Source organism: Nipponia nippon, unplaced genomic scaffold (genome assembly GCF_047370975.1).
Source record: "Nipponia nippon isolate SJK-2023a ecotype South Korea unplaced genomic scaffold, ASM4737097v1 scaffold_26, whole genome shotgun sequence".
NCBI classification, from domain to species: domain Eukaryota; kingdom Metazoa; phylum Chordata; class Aves; order Pelecaniformes; family Threskiornithidae; genus Nipponia; species Nipponia nippon.
This window is the reverse complement of record NW_028262343.1, coordinates 3220522-3240205: the sequence shown is the minus strand read 5'-3', so window position 1 is coordinate 3240205 and position 19684 is coordinate 3220522. Positions and strand designations below refer to the sequence as shown.

Below are 19684 nucleotides of genomic sequence, written 5' to 3'. Positions count from 1 at the left end.
CAATTTTCCGGGGGTACCCTAGGGAATCCCTTTCTCAACGGGTCCTGCAGCCGAACAGAGAGGATCCCATCTGGGTCGCCAGAACTGATACAAAAATTCACGGATGCTTCTCCTCACAGTCTGAATCTCCTGAAGGGAGAAACGGAGTATTCAGAGAGGCATCACTTGAGGCCATTTCCTCTTGTCCTATCACTTGGTACTTGGCAGAAGAGACAGACCATCACCTTGCTACAACCTCCTTTCAAGTAGTTGTAGAGAGCGATAAGATCTCCCCTCAGCCTCCTTTTCTCCAGGCTAAACAACCCCACTTCCCTCAGCAGCTCCTCATAAGACTTGTTCTCTAGACCCTTCACCAGCCTCGTTGCTCCTCTTTGGCCATTCTCCAGCAATTCAATGTCTTTCTTGTAGTGAGGGGCCCAAAACTAAACACAGTATTCGAGGTGCAGCCTCACCAGTGCCGAGTACGGGGGGACAATCACTTCCCTAGTCCTGCTGACCACACTATTTCTGATACAAGCCAGGATGCTATTGGCCTTCTTGGCCACCTGGGCACACTGATGGCTCATATTCAGCCAGACCAACATCTCCAGGTCCTTTTCTGCCAGGCAGCTCTCCAGCCACTCTTCCCCAAGCCTGTAGCATTGCATGGGGTTGTTGTGACCCAAGTGCAGGACCCGGCACTTAGCTTTGTTGAACCTCATACAGTTGGCCTCGGTCCATTGATCCAGCCTGTCCAGGTCCCTCTGTAGAGCCTTCCTACCCTCCAGCAGATCCACACTCCCGCTCAACTTGGTGTCATCTGCAAACTTCCTGAGGGTGCACTCAATCCCCTCATCCAGATCACCAATAAAGATATTAAACAGAACTGGCCCCAGTACTGAGCCCTGGGGAACACCACTTGTGACCAGCCGCCAACTGGATTTAACTCCTTTCACCACCACTCTTTGGGCCCAGACATCCAGCCAGTTTTTTTTACCCAGCAAAGAGTACACCCATCCAACCATCCAAGCCGTGAGCAGCCAATTTCTCCAGGAGAATGCTGTGGGAAACCATGTCAAAGGCTTTACTAAAGTCCAGGTAGACAACATCCACAGCCTTTCCCTCATCTACTAGAGCGGGTCACCTTGTCATAGAAGGAGATCAGGTTAGTCAAGCAGGACCTGCCTTTCATAAACCCATGCTGACCGGGCCTGATCACCTGGTTGTCCTGCACGTGCTGCTGTGTGATGGCACTCAGGATGATCTGCTCCATAACCTTCCCCAGCACCGAGGTCAGGCTGCCAGGCCTGTAGTTCCCCTGATCGTCCTTCCGGCCCTTCTTGTAGATGGGCATCACATTTGCTAATCTCCAGTCAACTGGGACCTCCCCGGTTAGTCAGGACTGCTGATAAATGATGGAAAGTGGCTGGGTGAGCACCTCCGCCAGCTCCCTCAGTACCCTTGAGTGGATCCCAAGACTTGTGTGTGTCTACGTAGTGTGGCAGGTCACTAACCATTTCCCCTTGGATTATGGGGGCTTCATTCTGCTCCCTGTCCCTGTCTTCCAGCTCAGGGGGCTGGGTACCCCGAGAACAACTGGTCTAACTCTTAAAGACTGAGGCAAAGAAGGCATTAAGTACCTCAGCCTTTTCCTCATCCTTTGTCACTATATTACCCCCCATATTCAATAAAGGATGGAGATTCTCCTTAGCCCTCCTTTTGTTGCAAGAAACATTTTTTTGTTGTCTTTTACGGCAGTAGCCAAATTAATTTCTAGTTGGGCTTTGGCCCTTCTAATTTTCTCCCTGCATAACCTCACGACATCCTTGTAGTCCGCCTGAGTCACCTGCCCCTTCTTCCAAAGATTGTAAACTCTCTTTTTTACGCCTGAGTTCCAGCTAAAGCTCTCTGTTCAGCCAGGCCGGTCTTCCCCACCAGCTCATCTTTTGGCACATGGGGACGGCCTACTCCTGCGCCTTTAAGACTTCCTTCTTGAAGAATGTCTAGCCTTCCTGGACTCCTTTGCCCTTCAGGACTGCCTCCCAAGGGACTCTGTCAACCAGGCTCCTAAACAGGCCCAAGTCTGTCCTCCAGAAGTCCAAGGTAGCAGTTCTGCTGACCCCCCTCCTTACTCCTCCGAGAATTGAAAACTCTATCATTTCATGATCACTATGCCCAAGATGGCCTCCAACCACCACATCACCCACCAGGCCTTCTCTGTTCATAAACAACAGGTCCAGCGGGGCCCCTTCCCTAGTTGGCTCCCTCACCAGCTGTGTCAGGAAGTTATCTTCCACACACTCCAGGAACCTCCTAGCCTGTTTCCTCTCTGCTGTATTGTATTTCCAGCAGGCATCTGGTAAGTTGAAGTCTCCCATGAGAACCAGGGCTAGCAATCGTGAGACTTCTCCCAGCTGCTTATAGAATACTTCGTCTGCCTCTTCATCCTGGTTGGGTGGTCTATAAGAGACTCCCACCATGATATCTGCCTTGTTGGCCTTCCCCCTGATTCTTACCCATAAACGCTCAACCCTTTCATCACCATCTTGACGCTTTAGACAATCAAAACATTCCCTAACATACAGCGCTACCCCATTGCTTCTCCTTCCTTGTCTATCCCTTCTGAAGAGCTTATAGCCATCCATTGCAGCACTCCAGTTGTGCGAGTCATCCCACTATGTTTCCGTGATGGCAACTATGTCATAGTTTTCCTGCTGCACAATGGCTTCCAGCTCCTCCTGTTTGTTGCCCATGCTGTGTGCATTGGTGTAGATGCACTTTAGTTGGGCTACTGATGATATTATGAGCCACGACACAGCATACATGTCCTGATTGGTATCGCAGGAATCTCCAACCAGGTCATTGTCAACATCTGACTGCAAAAGAAAACAGAGAAAGTTGCAATATCATCTGCTGAGAGTATCTATTAAAATAGTATTAAAACACAACCAAATCAAATACAATTAAAATAAAAGCATAGAAAAACATTTGTTTTATAAAATGTATTTTTCTTGTTTGCATCATCCATTTAACCAAAAAGTCAGTTTGATTAAAGAAAAAACCATACAATTAATAAACAGGGTTAAACTTGATTGGAGCCGTTCAAGCAAGATTCGTCTACTACTGGAAATAAATATTCCTCATTTCTAACCAATGTTCATTTCTTAAGCAGCTTTAAAAATCTACCATGTTTCTCTAAAGTTTTCAGCAGGTTTTGTTAGTCACAAAGGGCTTCATCAGAATTTAAAACACATCAAAAGTCTCACTGACTTCTCACCTAGGAGCAGTGAAAGTTTTGCTAAATAAGGACATCAGGATGGTCCTAATTTAAGAAATGCCAAGTGTAACTAAATCACACCACTGTGTGGAGTGTGACATTGGACTCCATGGGACTGGAGAGGCCCACATTTCATAGCATCATGGTAGAAGATACTGGTGGGGGAGAGGTGCTAACAACATCCCAAGGTATGAGAATACACCTGGTGGCTCCCCTTTCCAATGTTGACAGAGTTTGAAGCTCCATAAAATGTTCCTGAATACCTACTGTTAAAAGATAAACACTGTGGCTGCAGGGGCTGTCTCATTCTCTTGCATCTCTTTGGATCTCAGCAGTCCCTCTCCCTAAATGAGGATATTTTTTCCTTCTGCCTGCTAACCTGGTTTGGGTTGCTGATTGTAGAGCAACTGGCACAGGCATCACCAACACCATCATTATTCTTGTCCTCCTGGTCTTGGCTGGGGATCCTCTGACAATTATCCAAAAGGTTCTTAATACCTAGTAAAAAGTGGATTGGATGTTAGTTAAAAACAATTCCCATTATTTTTTATTGGACAACATGAGTATCAAGAATAGTAAAGACACCATTCCTTTTCAGCAACTGCTTAATCTTGCAATGACATTATAAACCTGCACAACAAATCTTTCTTATGTGTGCATCCATTCATTTAGTAGAAGTTAGAAACATCTTGCTAAAGAACAGCTTTCAACCCAATCACATACACTTCATTAATTACACACACTTCATTCTATCCTGTTCCCTGTATCACAGCTTACAGGATGGGACATTTCATCTTTGTTATTACATCTGAAGGGTTGTGAGTTTTTTTTACTTCTTTCAAGCCTCCTACAGTGATGAAAATAATACATTATGTAGCTCTTGGGCATCTGGGATAGGCAGCAGCTGAATACTCTGAGACATGTTTGCACCTTTAAGGAATTACTGAATGACCAATGACTTTAACTTATACATGAAACATGGTTCAGTTTATATCTGTTATAAAGTGTTCAGTGCTTCAGATGGAGGCTAAAAGATATAAATTAATCTAAATGAAAAGGATGCCAAACAGAGGTTTCATGAAGAAAGGCAATGTGGTGACAGAAAATCTCCTAATGCACGGCACATTCTGGGCAAGTTTCAAGAACATCAGAGAAGCTGGAAGTGAAGAATTACCAACCATCTCCATCCATGTCATCATCACAAACATCTTTCCCATCACCATCCGTCTCCCTCTGGTCATTATTCAGGACATTGTGGCAGTTGTTACAAGCATCTCCAAAGATTTCTTGGTCACTATTTCTCTGTTAACATTGGGAGCCAAGACACAGTTATCCTGCAAGAGACACAGATCCAAATCAGACATGAACCGGGCCCTGAATCTTTAATTTCTACTTTAGTGGATTTATATAACTCTTGTATTCATTTCTACTTTCACAAAAAATGTTTACTGTGAACAGTTTGACATTTTATATGAATATTAGCTCTGGACCAGATTTCACTTGCTCCCTCAAAGCTCTGCTTTGAACCACACCATGGGAACACTAAGTGTAAACACCCAATATCATAAGTCTTTATTTATAACTTTGACTTCTGATTCTCATTTTGGATGGGTCCATGGTGAGTATGGTTTTGATGCCCTAGCTTCCTTACATGGTCCTTCTCAAAAGCTGCAGTTCAGAGACCCTGACAGGGTTTGTAGATGTTCTCGGTGAAAGGTGGTTGCCCCCTTCTGGTAGAGACTCAAACCAAAGCTGAAACACTTGGAAAATGAGGACTTTTTGATGCAAATAGGTACAAGTCTTATTCTTTTGTCAGCCAAGCTGCTATTGACTCTCTAAGACCATCAGGAGGCATATAGGGGAAACTTTATTTCAAAGTGGTGTAAACTTTCCCTTCCCATCTAGCACATCCATGACTTCATCCTCTCACACACACAGAACAGGAGGCAGAACAGAGCTTAGCAACACTGTAGAAGTTACTTGATTGTGAAGGTGCTGAAACTGCATATAGATTTACAGTTGAAGGAGGATTTAACATCTTTACTTACAGAACATTAATAAAACCAGTTGCTTCAAGCTACCAGAATTTAGGGTTGGCCTCTGTGGCAAAACAGCCTGAGATTGACCTTCTGTGATTGCTAGTCTGCCCTAGTTCCACACAGACATTTGTACTCTGGACAGAGCATCCTTGTTGTCTTCCTTGGAAGTGCATTAAGCAATACCACAGAAGGATCTTAGTGTAGAATAACAGTGGGCATGTGAGGATACAGGGTGAACACAAAAGAGCTTTTATGGACTGAATTTATGCTCTGGTATATTCTGCAGTAGTGTTCCCACATGGAAACCTCTTTCTCTTTAAGACCATGATCCAAAGCTTTCTCAAGTTATTGGCAACACACCCATTAATTTATGTGGGTTTTGGATCCGTCATGGAATGTGATGTCAGGTCAACCTGCTCTTTAAAAAGAAAGACACTAATGTAAGTAATATTCCTGAAGGCCATGCTATGGGAGAGCGTGACAGAAGAACACAAGTTCTGTATACAAAAAGCTGTAGAATTCAATGCTAAAATATAATAGTGGAGCATACGCTGGTAGGATTTAAGACTGGGTGAGGCAGACTGGGTTTTTTAGGTCTTATAACAGTGAGCGTTATATAAAAGAAAAAGATGGGATTTAGAGAGCTGCTGACAGTGATGGGTATGGGATAATCTTTGGTGTCCTGGTTTCAGCTGGGATAGAGTTAAATTTCTTCTTGGTAGCCAGTATGGGGCTGTGTTTTGGGTTTAGGATGAGAACAATGTCGATGATACACTGATGCTTTGGTTCTTGCTAAGTAGTGCTCACACTGGTCAAGGACTTTTTCAGCTTCCCCTGCTCTGCGGGGTGCACAAGAAGCTGGGAGGGGGCACAGCCAGGACAGCTGATCCAAACTGGCCAAAGGGCTATTCCATACCATATGACGTCATGCTCAGTATATAAGCTGGGGGAAGAAGAAGGAAGGGGGGGGATGACATTGGCATGATGGCGTTTGTCTTCCCAAGTAACCGTTATGCGTGATGGAGCCCTGCTTTCCTGGGGATGGCTGAACAGCTGCCTGCCGATGGAAAGTAATGAATGAATTCCTTGTTTTGCTTTGTTTGCGTGCACGGTTTTTGCTTTAACTGTTTTAATTTCTTTTACTTCAATTATTAAACTGTTCTTATTGCAACCCACGAGTTTTCTCCCTTTTACCCTTCTGATTCTCTCCCCCATCCCACCAAGGGGGGAGTGAGCGAGCGGCTGTGTGGTGCTTAGTTGCTGGCTGGGGTTAAACCACGACATTTGGCAAATAGCAGTGAGGCAGATTTCAAAATCAGTGCCTATTGCAGTAACATGAGATCCTTCTGTTTGCACAGACCCCTGCACCCTGATCTATACGCAGCACGTGCTCATTGGGAATGCCATCTCCATCCACATCATCGTCACAGGCATCTCCAATCCCATCACTATCAGCATCTTCTTGTCCAGAGTTTCAGACAAATCTGCAATTGTCCTTGACAAAAAATGAGACGTCTGGTGTTCTATGGGTAAACTGGATGCCTTCATAATTTGAACAACATTTTCCATTATTGTTTTAATAAATTAATAAAATGAAATACAATTTATCGAGAGGAATTCAATAACTTGAAAAAAGATTAATACATCTAGTCATGATTCTGAAAGGGTTAAAGCCAAGATAGACAAAGCCACTGCATCAAAATGCCTCCTGAAAAGCCTAGGGGCAAGGAGGATATTTAAATATCTTAGTCACTTAACTAAACAAAAGAAAGGCCTTTGGGATTTAGAGAGTAGTTAGAATGGTTGTAAGATAAGGGGGCTCCGGGATAATCCCATCCCAGACAACTGGGCCTTGGGAGAACAAATGCATGGAAGATAGGAAGTCACAATAGGATGACAACAGCCTTGAAGGACACAGTTTACGTAATGCTAGGACTGAGTTTGCGCAGAAGCAAAGGTCAATCAGCAAACACAGTGAAGAAGACTAGGAGCCTTCGTCTGAAGACCCCCAAAGACCACCTGAAGACCACCACGGGAGACAACTGCCCATGCGGATCGGACATCTGCATATGTTAATAAGTTCCAGGAAATCTCATGTTTATGTAAATGAGTTCTCGGAAATCCTGTGAATATGTAGGACTTTATAGTATATAATCTCTGAAAGTCCACCAAATCGGTGGAGCACTTATGGTGGAGAATCCCCAGTGCTGCCCAGCGCTGCAATAAAGGGTACCTGCTTAATGGTAACTTCGTTGCTATTGAGTTTCATTTCAGGGACTCTCTGAATACTCCATTTCTCCCTTGGGGGGATTCAGACTGTGAGGAGAAGCATCTGTGAATTTTTGTATCAATTCTTCCACTATTCCTCTTCACCCCTTCATGCTCTGAATTATTATAGGATTAAGAAAGAATTTCTTACCTTTCTGCAGCTTTCAGCAGGGCATGAGAGTTCTTTGTTAGGGTAGCCGTCAATGTCAGCATCTTTTCCACAAATATAACTATCACCAGCCCAGCCAATGCCACACTATCAATAAAATGCCATGATAGTACTACCAAAAGGTTAATGATTCACTGCAGCAATATTCAAGAGGGAAACCCCATATCAGTCTTGAAAACACTAACATAGAGAAGGCATGTACAGACACTGAAGTACAATGAGGTACACCTCAGCATCTCTCAATATGGAAAGAAAAATCTTTGTTTCAAGCTCCCTATATCTAGGCACAGCTAAAAAGAGCAAAGACTTGATTTTAAATGGAATGTGTGCCTGCAACACCTAATGATTTCAGTGGGAGCTATAGATTTCTTTTAGACACCCATCAGGAATCAATTTTGGTTCCTCACATGCAGATGGAGAAAAGAAAGAAAAGAGGAGACCTAGGCAGAATACGCACCTAGCATCTCAGCAAGGAGCCCATGGTTAGATGGGATGACTGTGTTTTGTTCAGTATCTCAAGAATACATCTGCAACTAGAGAAGTTTAAACTGTGCTGACAGTTACTGAGTTTGCATCAGCAAAGCAAGTGCATCTGCACACAAGTTTCTCCTAGCCAATTAAAGTGGTACTGTTTCAAATCAATGCCTAATTTGTGTTGTAACTGAAGATACATGCATAGAACTGCATGTCAAACTCTGGCCTCCCCTTAAAATGAGGACTTGCCTAACACACGTGTCTAGACATCTTCCCATTACAGCATAGACTTAAAATATCCTAGTTTCTTCTTCTTTGAAATAGATGTACTTAAAAATGAGACCAAAGCATGTGCCAGCAAAAGTATGCACTGTATCCAAATTTAGGACACAGAATTAGTCTCTTGCTTCCCCTTGCAAGCTGGCAAAACGTAAGTAATGTACTTCAGTTAGACTTTTACAATGAAAGTTCATACGCTACTTGGTGCTCCCTCCGCTCCCAGGGCTGGAAAGCACAGTACTGTTCTTCAGAAAAGAATTCAGGAGTTGAAGACAGAGTCATCTGCATTTACACTGCAATAAGAAAATCCATGCGACCTTTTGTATTGGTTTACCTAGAAGCATACATATATTTTTATATTTGTGCCACTCTTGTGTAAAAAAACCCAAATAAGCTAAGCCAAGGAATCTCAGTTTGTGCTCGGACAATTACTATGAGAGATATAAACAGATAAATGCTGATAAGAAGGGGTCTTCTTTAGGCATCTAATGTGGCTTTTATCTCACATACTTGTAGATTTGTAATCTATGACATAAAAGTTAATTGAAAACAATCTCCTTATAGCAAATAATTACTTTTGACATGTCAAAGAACAGAAACAAGCAGATCTCTGACAAACTTGTGCATCCATTCCTTTGTGAAAGCGAGGCGCTTCACACAACTTCACTCTTCCCGTACAAAGCCTGTTGGATGAACTGCCAGGATTGTCCCAGTCCACCATGATAGAGAGAAACATTTACTACCCAACTGGGCATTATTTTTGTCCTCTCTTCCTAACTTCAGTCCAAATTTTAACTCTGTGCTGTCTGCATACTTTCAGACTGAAAATGAAGATATACGGATGACTGAAGAGTAAAATAATCACTGGACCATGCAAATGGTATGGCCTATATAAAACATACCGGGCCATGCACTTTCTCTTAATGGACGCCAGGGTAATATCTTCTGGAGTCTGATGAATTTGCTTGGTATATTCTGTTCTATATCAAGCCCTGGTAAAATAGCCTTTAAGGCAGCACTTCCAGACCAAACTGCTTCTAAAGGAAGACAGGAGCAAAAAAACCCCACACTGCTCTGTTTTTGACAGCTGGCAGGCCTCTTGTTGCCCTCTGCAAACAGGGCCTGAAGGCATCCTGAAGAGGGCTAGTCATGTCTAGTCATGCGATAAGATACAACATGTGACGGAAATGTTTCAGATACCAAAAAATTGAATAAATATTGAGAGACATATTGAACAGTGTCCTAGCAGTCTTAGAAAGACAAGGTTATTTGCAAGGAAAGCACACCACTTTGAACACTACTAGTAGCCTCAACAATACCTAGCTGCAAAAAGGACCACCTTTACACCTGCAGGTTACTTTCAACCTTTCTCGTTATGGAGAAAGCCTGCTCTGTGCAGCCAGCTGTAGCAGAACAGCATCACATTTGACAGTGGCATAAGTTAAGTGAAAGGTCCAACTTGCTTCATAGCATTAAAATGGTTATACGCCCCTTCTGTTGGATCCTAACACCTTTCAAACCATTTCTACTTCTGCTATGCTTGTTTTCCTGGATTTAATACCTATGGGTATTTGTATTGAAATGTGTTATATCAGTTGCAGCTCTCCTTCTCTCTGTACTTGTTTAGAGGGATATCTGGTACTGTATAAATACCCTAATGAAGTCAAGACATTACTCCTATAAAAAGAGCAGGCAGAGGAACATCTTGCTGCAGCAGTTCCTTGGTGGGAAGAGATGAGGGGAAGCAAAGGTTTAATCTTTCAAAGGAGGCTTTTGCAATAACATACTCATAAACACACATAACTGGATGGTGTGGAGAAAAGAGTTCCTGCTGTTCCTCAGGGAAAGTGATAAGGATACAGCTCAGGTGGACATGTTAATGCCAAATGAAGTATCGATTATTTTATTAGTCGGGAAAAGGGGAAAGGATTCTTTGGTTTAGATAAAGCCAAGAAACAAATTATATTATTCAGCTCTTCAGTCAGAGCCACAAATCCAATCCTAGCCTTAGGGAATTTTAAAAGAATCAGCTTTTTAAAGACACAAATGAAAAGGTGCTTACCAAAGTGTTTATACAATGGGAATTTGGAACGCAGAGTCCAAGGCCACCATTCTAGCATTCATCAATATCTAAGCAGATCTAGCAATAAAACAAATCAACATGTAATAAAAACTACATCAATTTGAGATCCAAGTCTAAAGAAAAGCCACCAAAGTTTAAGTGTAGAAAAGAGTCATAGCCTCTCCTGAAACCGCTCTCAGAATGGCACAGACATACCCATAGGCTAACTTTCCAATGGATCTCCAGACACATATCAACCCTGAAGAGACACACAGTGCTGGTTTTGGCTGGGGTAGAGTTAGTTTTCTTCATAGTAGCTAGTATGGGCCTATGTTTTGGATTTGTGCTGGAAACAGTGTTGATAATACAGGGATATTTTCATTATTGCTGAGCAGTGCTTACACAGAGTCAAGGCCTTTTCTGCTTCTCGCACCACCCCACCAGCGAGTAGGCTCGAGGTGCACAAGAAATTGGGAGGGGACACAGCTGGGACAGCTGACCCCAACTGACCAAAGGGATATTCCATACCATATGATGTCATGCTCAGCATATAAAGCTGGGGGAAGAAGAAGGAAGGGGGGGGACGTTCGGAGTGATGGCATTTGTCTTCCCAAGTAACCGTTACACGTGATGGAGCCCTGCTTTCCTGGAGATGGCTGAATACCTGCCTGCCAATGGGAAGTAGTGAATGAATTCCTTGTCTTGCTTTGCTTGCGTGCATGGCTTTTGCTTTACCTATTAAACTGTCTTTATCTCAACCCATGAGTTTTCTCACTTTGACTCTTCTGATTCTCTCCCCCATCCCACCGGGGGGGAGTGAGCGAGCGGCTGTGTGGTGCTTAGTTGCTGGCTGGGGTTAAACCACGACACTGTGATACAGAAAATTTCAACCTTAGGATGGGCTTCTGGTTCACCCACAAGAGTTTAGACAAGAACTGTGTTCCCCTTGTAGGGTGCTACAGAAACATTCAAAAAATGCAGTAAAATAGACCTTTTCTATCAAACTCTTCCTAGGTCAAAGCCAGTTTACAGAAATCAACAGGGCCCCTCTTTAACAATTATCAGATAAACCTATGAAGATAATGACATTTTTTTCTTGTCTCTGTACCAGTCCTGACTATTAGACTGTTCATACTTACATTAAAGCTAAGCAAACACAACGTAGCTCTTCTAATTGAAACACTCTGCCTAACTGCACAAGGCATCTGTGTAGTGACTGAAATATAAATAAAATGCAATACAGATATAAACCAGCACCTTGCAATGGCAGTTGCCACAGGAACGCTGCCACTCACCTGCTTATTGCTCTTGCCATAGCTGAGTCCTATCCCTTGCATGGTTTGTCCTGTATATCCTGGGGGACAGGTCTCACATTGAAAACCTGGAGCAGTGTTTACACCGTGCACTCCAGGGAAGCAAGGGTTGTAACAGCACTGCAAAGAAAAAAATTAACCGAGCACATGTTCGTGCTTTAGTAATGTCCAGACTCTGACTATGTGCATAGACCTCTCGGTCAATTTGCCTAGGCAATGCTACATGCAAATGTCTGTATGTCTTCTGTTCAGAGCTGGCTTGCAGAGGAAAGTCTCAGGTATGTCTGACTCCAATAGGTCTTCAGCTATCTCTGTAATTTAAGTAACGCTTGCAGTCTTCCATTATAGCCTGTAGTTGATGCCCTAAGCTCTGATCCTCATCCTTCCTTTTGCTGGGCAGGTTCAGCTCCCTTGGAGGCTGAGAGCCTCCCACGGGAGGGTCCAGATCAAAATATCAGGAAAGCCACGTAACTGCAACCCACTGAATGGTCCTGCAGCTGTGTTGTTTTGTACACACAGAAGTGGCAGCAGCATTTCCCCTCATTTATATTTGGGCAAATTTCATAGCCTGAAGTAACCCAAATGTGAGCCAGATGAGCAGGGATGTGTCAGTGGCACCCACGCATTTCTAGATCAGAGGCCCACAGACAACCCTCAGCACTTCTCCCAAAATACCACATGCCCACAGCATCACCCTTGGCCTGAAGGCACCATTCACTTCATTGCCTCATGCGGTTTTACAGAACGGATGTGACCCATTTCAGTGGCCTTGCGGGTGCCAGTTTGGGAACCACATCCTGAATTGCTGCCTCTCCAATATCAACACTAGCCGCTAGGTAATATTTATGAGTACTGAAAACATCAACATGTCATCATGCTGCATATGGCTCAAAGACAGCAATAAATAAGAAACATGAGAAAGAAATATAAAAGAGTTTTAAAAATATGCCTTTTTTCCCCTCCATCGCTAACAGAAAAACATTCATAAGATGGAGGGAGAACAAGTCAGAGTATATCCACCTACAACGACAAACATATGGCTTGTAACCAAACACACACACAAAGGAGCAAGAAAAGGTATGCTTAATATCAAAGTGTGTTTGACAGAAAGATTTGTTAGAAGTATGTCCACAATTAGCATAAGGAAAATATAAAACCTAGGACAGACATTTTGTGCTCCTTATTTAATGCGGATTTTTTATTGTAGGCAGCAGAGGGCACTCAAATTACACCATACACAGAGCAGAGCTGCAACTCACAAGATACAAGGCATCAGCACATGAAAGTAATGTCTTCAAATTGGTAATGAATAAGAAAGGAGCGTATCACAGAGATGCTAACAGCCTCAGAAAGGATGATGGCAACTCTTAGTGAGGAAGCTTCTAGATTTCTCTTTATCAGAATTTGCAGGAGCTCCTTTTTAAATGCCAGTTTTTAAGAAGTACAGAAATAGTTCATTCAGTAGAAAGGTGCTCTCCCAGAAGAGATTCCCAAAGAGCTTTCAAAAAAATCCAAACCCATATTATTTTCCTTCTTACAATTTCAGCTAACTCAGGAAAACAAATAACATGACACATTCCCTCTTATTAGACAATGAAAAGCTATTGCCATTTATTATCTCTTCCCCCCTTCTGTGCAACCATAAGTGAAAATCCAGCTGTTAAAGGAGATATTTACTGGTGAACAAAACCACACCAGACTAGCTGGCATTTTAGTAGCAGTGTCCACATAAAGACCTCACATAAGCAAAACTCTCTCTCTGACACCGTTTTGGCAAAATATCCTCACTGTTTCTAACGTGACATCAGCTCTACCATGTGGCGCAGTGGCAGGAACACAAAGGCATGTAAATCTCCAATGGCAGAGCCGGACTGCTCACAGAAACCCATGTTAATATCAGGACACTACAGATCAGTCTCGGGTTTTTTTCCAACCACTGCTGTCATGGGTAGAATTGCTCCAACACTGAAAATGGCAGGGAGGAGATTATTGCCCTGCTCTGCCTCAGTCTGGGTATGGCTCAGGAGAGGGAACCTGTCTGTACTGGTGGGCTCCACCTAGGCTGGCTTGAGTCTCTTACCATGATCGTCTTTGGCATGAAACTCGCACCACAGCTGTCTCAGCTTCACCTCTTGCACTCCCATTTCAGAGCTTCACCTCCATTTTTTGCACCTTCTGTTGCAGCAGACACAATCCACGCCATGCGAGGCAAAATAAAAGACATCGCCTACAACTCAGGAAACTGCCACACTCAACCTCCTTTCTCTCCCCAGTGTTTTTCACAGACAGATATAAGTTGGGCACATTGCATCTTCTCTGCTGATGGCCTACAGGAGGGAGTAAACCAAACAAGCAGTTAAAGACACATCTCTTGTTGGCTAGGAAGGAGAAAAAAAGGAATTGCTTTTGCTGTTTTACATCATTAGGCAGGTACATTGATAGTACTGTGTTATTCACAGGCAAAATTAATGACCTAATTATCCTGGTTCCCTGGTATACTTGATACAAAAATTCACGGATGCTTCTCCTCACAGTCTGAATCCCCCCAAGGGAGAAACGGAGTATTCAGAGAGTCCCTGAAATGAAACTCAATAGCAACGAAGTTACTATTAAGCAGGTATTCTTTATTGCAGCGCTGGGCAGCGCTGGGGATTCTCCACCATAAGTGCTCCACCGATTTGGTGGACTTTCAGAGATTATATACTATAAAATCCTACATATTCACAGGATTTCTGAGAATTCATTTACATAAACATGAGATTTCCTGGAACTTATTAACATATGCAAATGTCCGGTCCGCATGGGCAGTCGTCTCCCGTGGTGGTCTTCAGGTGGTCTTTGGGGTCTTCAGATGAAGGTGCTCGTAGTCTTCTTCACTGTGTTCGCTGATTGACCTCTACTTCTGCGCAAACTCAGTCCTAGCATTACGTAAACGGTGTCCTTCAAGGCTGTTGTCATTCTTTTGTGACCTCCTATCTTCCATGTATTTGTTCTCCCAAGGCCCAGTTGTCTGAGATGGGATTATCCCGGAGCCCCCTTATCTTGCAACCATTCTAACTACTGTCTACATCCCAAAGGCCTTTCTTTTGTTTAGTTAAGCGAGGAAGATATTTAAAATATCCTCCTTGCCCCTAGGCTTTAATTCTTTCGGGAGGCATTTTGATGCAGTGGCTTTTTCTATCTTGGCTTTAACCCTTTCATACTGCATCCAGGTGCTTTTCCACAAAAATCACTAAAGAGTAATGGCAAAAATGATCGCACAGAAAAAATGCGGTGAAGCTGTAGGTGGTTTTTTTGTTTGTGTTCTGAGTGCCACATTACAATTAATACAGGTTTTATTTTGAAAGGGTTAAAGCCAAGATAGACAAAGCCACTGCATCAAAATGCCTCCCGAAAGAATTAAAGCCTAGGGGCAAGGAGGATATTTTAAATATCTTCCTCGCTTAACTAAACAAAAGAAAGGCCTTTGGGATTTAGAGAGTAGTTAGAATGGTTGCAAGATAAGGGGGCTCCGGGATAATCCCATCTCAGACAACTGGGCCTTGGGAGAACAAATGCACAGAAGATAGGTAAGTTGCAAGGGCATGACAACAATAGCCTTGAAGGACGTGATCCCAGAACTGAAGCAAAGGTCAGTCAGCGAACACAGTGAAGAAGACTACGAGCCTTCACCTGAAGACCCCCCAAAGACCACCTGAAGACCACCACGGGAGACAACTGCCCATGCGGATCGGACATTTGCATATGTTAATAAGTTCCAGGAAATCTCATGTTTATGTAAATGAATTCTCAGAAATCCTGTGAATATGTAGGACTTTATAGTATATAATCTCTGAAAGTCTACCAAATCGGTAGAGCACTCATGGTGGAGAATCCCCAGTGCTGCCCAGCACCGCAATAAAATGCCTGCTTAATAACACTCTGTTGTTATTGTTATTGAGTTTCATTACATCGGTTTCCTTACCCAGCCGCACCTAGCTTCCCACCTTGGTGAGGAAAGTTAGAAAGCAAGGGGGTTCAGCGAACACCGATCTTTGTATCAATTTAATCATTTAAGATATTGTAAATCCTTTAACGCAGTCCTCAATACAAGCAAGCTCTGAATTTCTAACACACAGCACAAGACAAAAAATAGATTTAAGTCAACCTTATCAGCTTTCATCAGAACAATAAAGAAGCAGAAGGAACTATAACAATAAATGTTTATTTTCTTTCATAGACCTTTAAGGTTAGGCTGAAAACATGGCTCCAGTTCGGGGTGAACGGAGGACTTTGGTCTCCAAGGCTGGTTCAGGAGCACTACAATTTAAAGAAACAAAGCCCATATTGACAAGAAGTGCTTCTGCAGCTCTGCCCATAACAAAAGCTACTGAATCTTCTTGTGGAAAAGAAACAACTATGTCAAAAGCTTGTTTTGTTTTTTGTTTTTTTTTTTTTTTTAAACATTAAACTCCTTTAAGTAACTACTCAACTCGACAGAGTATTTCAAGTTTTCACACATATAACCTCCATAAAGTTGCAGCAACAGCAAAATAGGGAGGTAGAATCAAATCAGAATGAATAAAATATTCACTGTGCAAGCAGTCAGCAAATGCTGAAGACAGCAAGCATCGGCATCCCATTGATATGTATGAAATGGTTGCTTCTTAGCTTTTTGCCCTTTTTTTTTTTTTTTTAAATTCAGTGAAAGTCACTATTTTACCTCGTAAATATCTGAGCAGGTAACTCCATTTCCCGCGAGCCCTTCAAGGCAGGGGCCACACTGAAATCCCTCTGCTGTCTTCATGCACCTGACTCCTCTGAAGCAGGAATTAACTTTGCATTTGGGTTTACTGAGCCTAGGAAGCCGAGTTGGAAAATACATAGTTCCCAAACCTTTAGTGCAGAAAGAATAACAGTTTCGGTGACTGAAAGAAACATCCATCATGGCTTTCATCTGGCAGTGCTCTGAAGAGATTCCCCAAGACGCTGCTCAGCAGGGGCTTCATGTTTCTGCATTGCGCTGCTACCAGCTGTGCTGTGGCTGAAGAGACTTCATGCTGGGAAAAGATGGACACTTTCTCTTAGGTCTTACTGCTATTAACCAATGACTACCTACTCAGAATCAGACTAATTTCAGGTGGACATGGAATCTTCCTCAGACTGACAATATCAGCTAGAGCAGAACATGATTCCTCCCTTGTCCATCCACTAAAATTGTTCATGAGACATTTGGCAGGCAATGTCTCTCTCCCCAGGAACCTGTGGCACAGCTTTGCGGCAGAGCAAGAACTGACAGTACAGGGTGAGTGGTACTGCTTGATTTAGAGGGGTGTTATCCCCCAGTAGGTAACTGTCAGGTCTATGGAACTGGAAAGCTTTTTCTCTAATGAAAACATATTTTAAACTTGTATCCAATACATCTAAAACTTTGGACACAGTATTTTTAAAAAAATTACTTCTTAGAAACCAAATAAAGCTGATGCAATCAATATTAGTTTTAAAATGACTCTACATCTCATCTGGTTGCCTTTTACAGGCAATATAGGAATACTCACCACATGCTTGGCACTCAGCTATGGTATTTCTCAGAAAAGTTGCTTTTTTGACCTTGAGGATATAGAAAATAAACATTATTTGGATAGAGGCAGCTCCAGTTTGTACCTGGCTGCCAGAAGACCCATTATCATTTTTCCCAAGATGCCACTCAAACCATGCAACATATGTACTCTATCTTGAAATGAGATGCTCTTTGTACTCCATAAAATTAAGGACAGTGATAATTATTGTATTTCAGTTCATCCTTCATCAACGGGACCTTTAAGAATGACATGCTTAATTAAAGGCATGCGCCAGCAATTCCGGTTCTGACACCCACCAGCAAGTGGAACAAATGCAATTTCAGGTCTGTGCAACAGACCTACATCTATCTAACAATGGGCTAGGATGGCTGCTCTAGTTACTCTCTGCTTAAAACACTAGATTTTCTGGATCTGAATAAGCAAGTTCCCTACACTCCCACATTCAGTGATCCTCCATAACGAGCACAGGGTACCAGGACCTATATGGTTATTTCTTCTTCACTGTCATGCCTCTCTACATAGGAGTTTATTGCTTATGTGAATTCTGCCCTGACTCTATCAAAAGTCGCAAGCTTGGGAGATTTCACACTGAAGCCTTTATACGGTACTTGTTATCTTAAGAAGGTTTTTCACATCTCCCAGTATTTGGTTCATCTGCATCATCTGACCCACCAGCTGCCTATTAAAATCACCTGCAGGGAAACAGCAATGAAAAAGAGTGCACAATGCACATAACTCTCCTTCATTTGCCATGATAATTTCTGAGATACAAGATGGAAACACCTTGAAGAGCCAAGGAGGGCAGACATTACTGTTGCTTAAGCCCTGTAGGAATGCTTAGAGCAAACACAGTATCTAGCTCCAATTTTTATAGAGTGATTTGCATGAACTCAAGACTTTTCTGGACTGAACTCCACTGTATACCACAGAAGCAGGCAGTGAAAGTAGAAACTTCTCCACAGAGAGAAAAGAAGTTTGTGATTTTTCTATCATTTTTAGCATCAAGGCTCTCTGGTAAGACCTAACAATACTGGCAACTAATGCCACCAGTGTTACTGGTTCCCCCCCAGGCCTGAGACCAGCAACCCTAAGTGAAACCTTATGATTTCAAGACTGGTTTTTTTGTGATAACCCATTTGGGACAGGAGGGGCAAGGCAGGAGTATGAAATACAATGGGAAGTCACCCTCCACAAGTGTATTCCATGTCACCACAACCAATTCCTGCACTCTTTTCAAAGTGAAGCTATCCAGCCTTCTGAGCAAGCTCATTGTGCAGCTCCAACCGTGCATCAAGAGTGTCTGCTCTGACCAAAACAGCGGTTTTAATACCTGCGACGGTCATTTGGCTTTTCTTCCAAAAGGCAGCTCACATTGTACACAAGTTCCATGGCTGCGTTTGCTTCTGGTGGGTGCAGAGTTTGTATAGGCTCACAAAACATCTACTCAACATGCTATGAACTCACATCAAAGCCAGTTCTCAATACTAAGTAACAAAGACCTCTAAGAAAAGACCGAGAGATACATCTGCAACAAACCATAGGGAAGGAGCAAAACTGACCCAAGATCTTCACACAAGACTCATATTTGTCAAATGAAACATTAGTTTTGACCCAATAACAGAGAAGCACAGAGTATGTTTAGCACAGTAGTTTGTAGTAGCTTGTTTGTAGCTCACTTCCGAGTTTCTAGCTCGCTCAGGCAGCTATTTGTTTACCTCTCTAAGTCCGTATGTCAAAACAAATTTCACAAATATATGCTCTTTTTCATTCTAAGCAGGCAGGATATTTTGATATTATGCCCAGTGGCTTCAGGGAGGTTTATTCATGTGTTACTTTTGTGAGTATTGAAAACTTATATGAAAAATTATTTTCTTAATGTTTACCTCATTGTTTTGCACTTCAAAGCACATCTAAGTGTTTCCAAATATTCTAGTGGGAATTGTCCAACTCCTCACATACTATGTTTTCTTCATTTCAGATTTTCTCAACAAAACACTAAACAAGCTTAAAGACTCGGGAACCACCTGTTCTAGAACCTGCCTCTGTTCTAATCCCAACCTTGTCTTATTTTTATTTGGGAGGAAGGCAGCAGGACTTAATACCATGGGTATTTCAGAATCTCATAGTGGAGCTTGGCATGCAGGCTGTCGGGACAGATGCTGGTGTCTGTTCTTGTTTTGCTTATTTTCTTTAAGCAAAGAATGGTTTAGGCATTATTGATTGAGATCTGCAAAAAAACCTCAAGATTTCAGATGCCTGTTTG

General features: G+C 42.7%; 1 long non-coding RNA gene and 1 pseudogene across 2 annotated transcripts in view; one reads left to right on the top strand and one right to left on the bottom strand.

The window, feature by feature from the left end:
- LOC148055161 (uncharacterized) overlaps positions 1-19684 on the top strand; it is a 123749-nt gene that overhangs the window by 33970 nt on the left and 70095 nt on the right. The gene's annotated exons all lie outside the window — the stretch shown is intronic.
- Positions 395-19684, bottom strand: part of LOC104010610 (thrombospondin-4-like) — a 27936-nt pseudogene continuing 8646 nt past the window's right edge. The window contains exons 4-13 of the transcript XR_015705779.1: positions 18025-18113; positions 17398-17449; positions 16563-16735; positions 11843-11980; positions 10548-10625; positions 7715-7819; positions 6683-6790; positions 4435-4590; positions 3636-3754; positions 395-2855 (exon numbers count right to left, since the gene is read on the bottom strand). The product of XR_015705779.1 is annotated as a thrombospondin-4-like (transcript). The remainder of the gene's footprint in view (positions 2856-3635; positions 3755-4434; positions 4591-6682; positions 6791-7714; positions 7820-10547; positions 10626-11842; positions 11981-16562; positions 16736-17397; positions 17450-18024; positions 18114-19684) is intronic.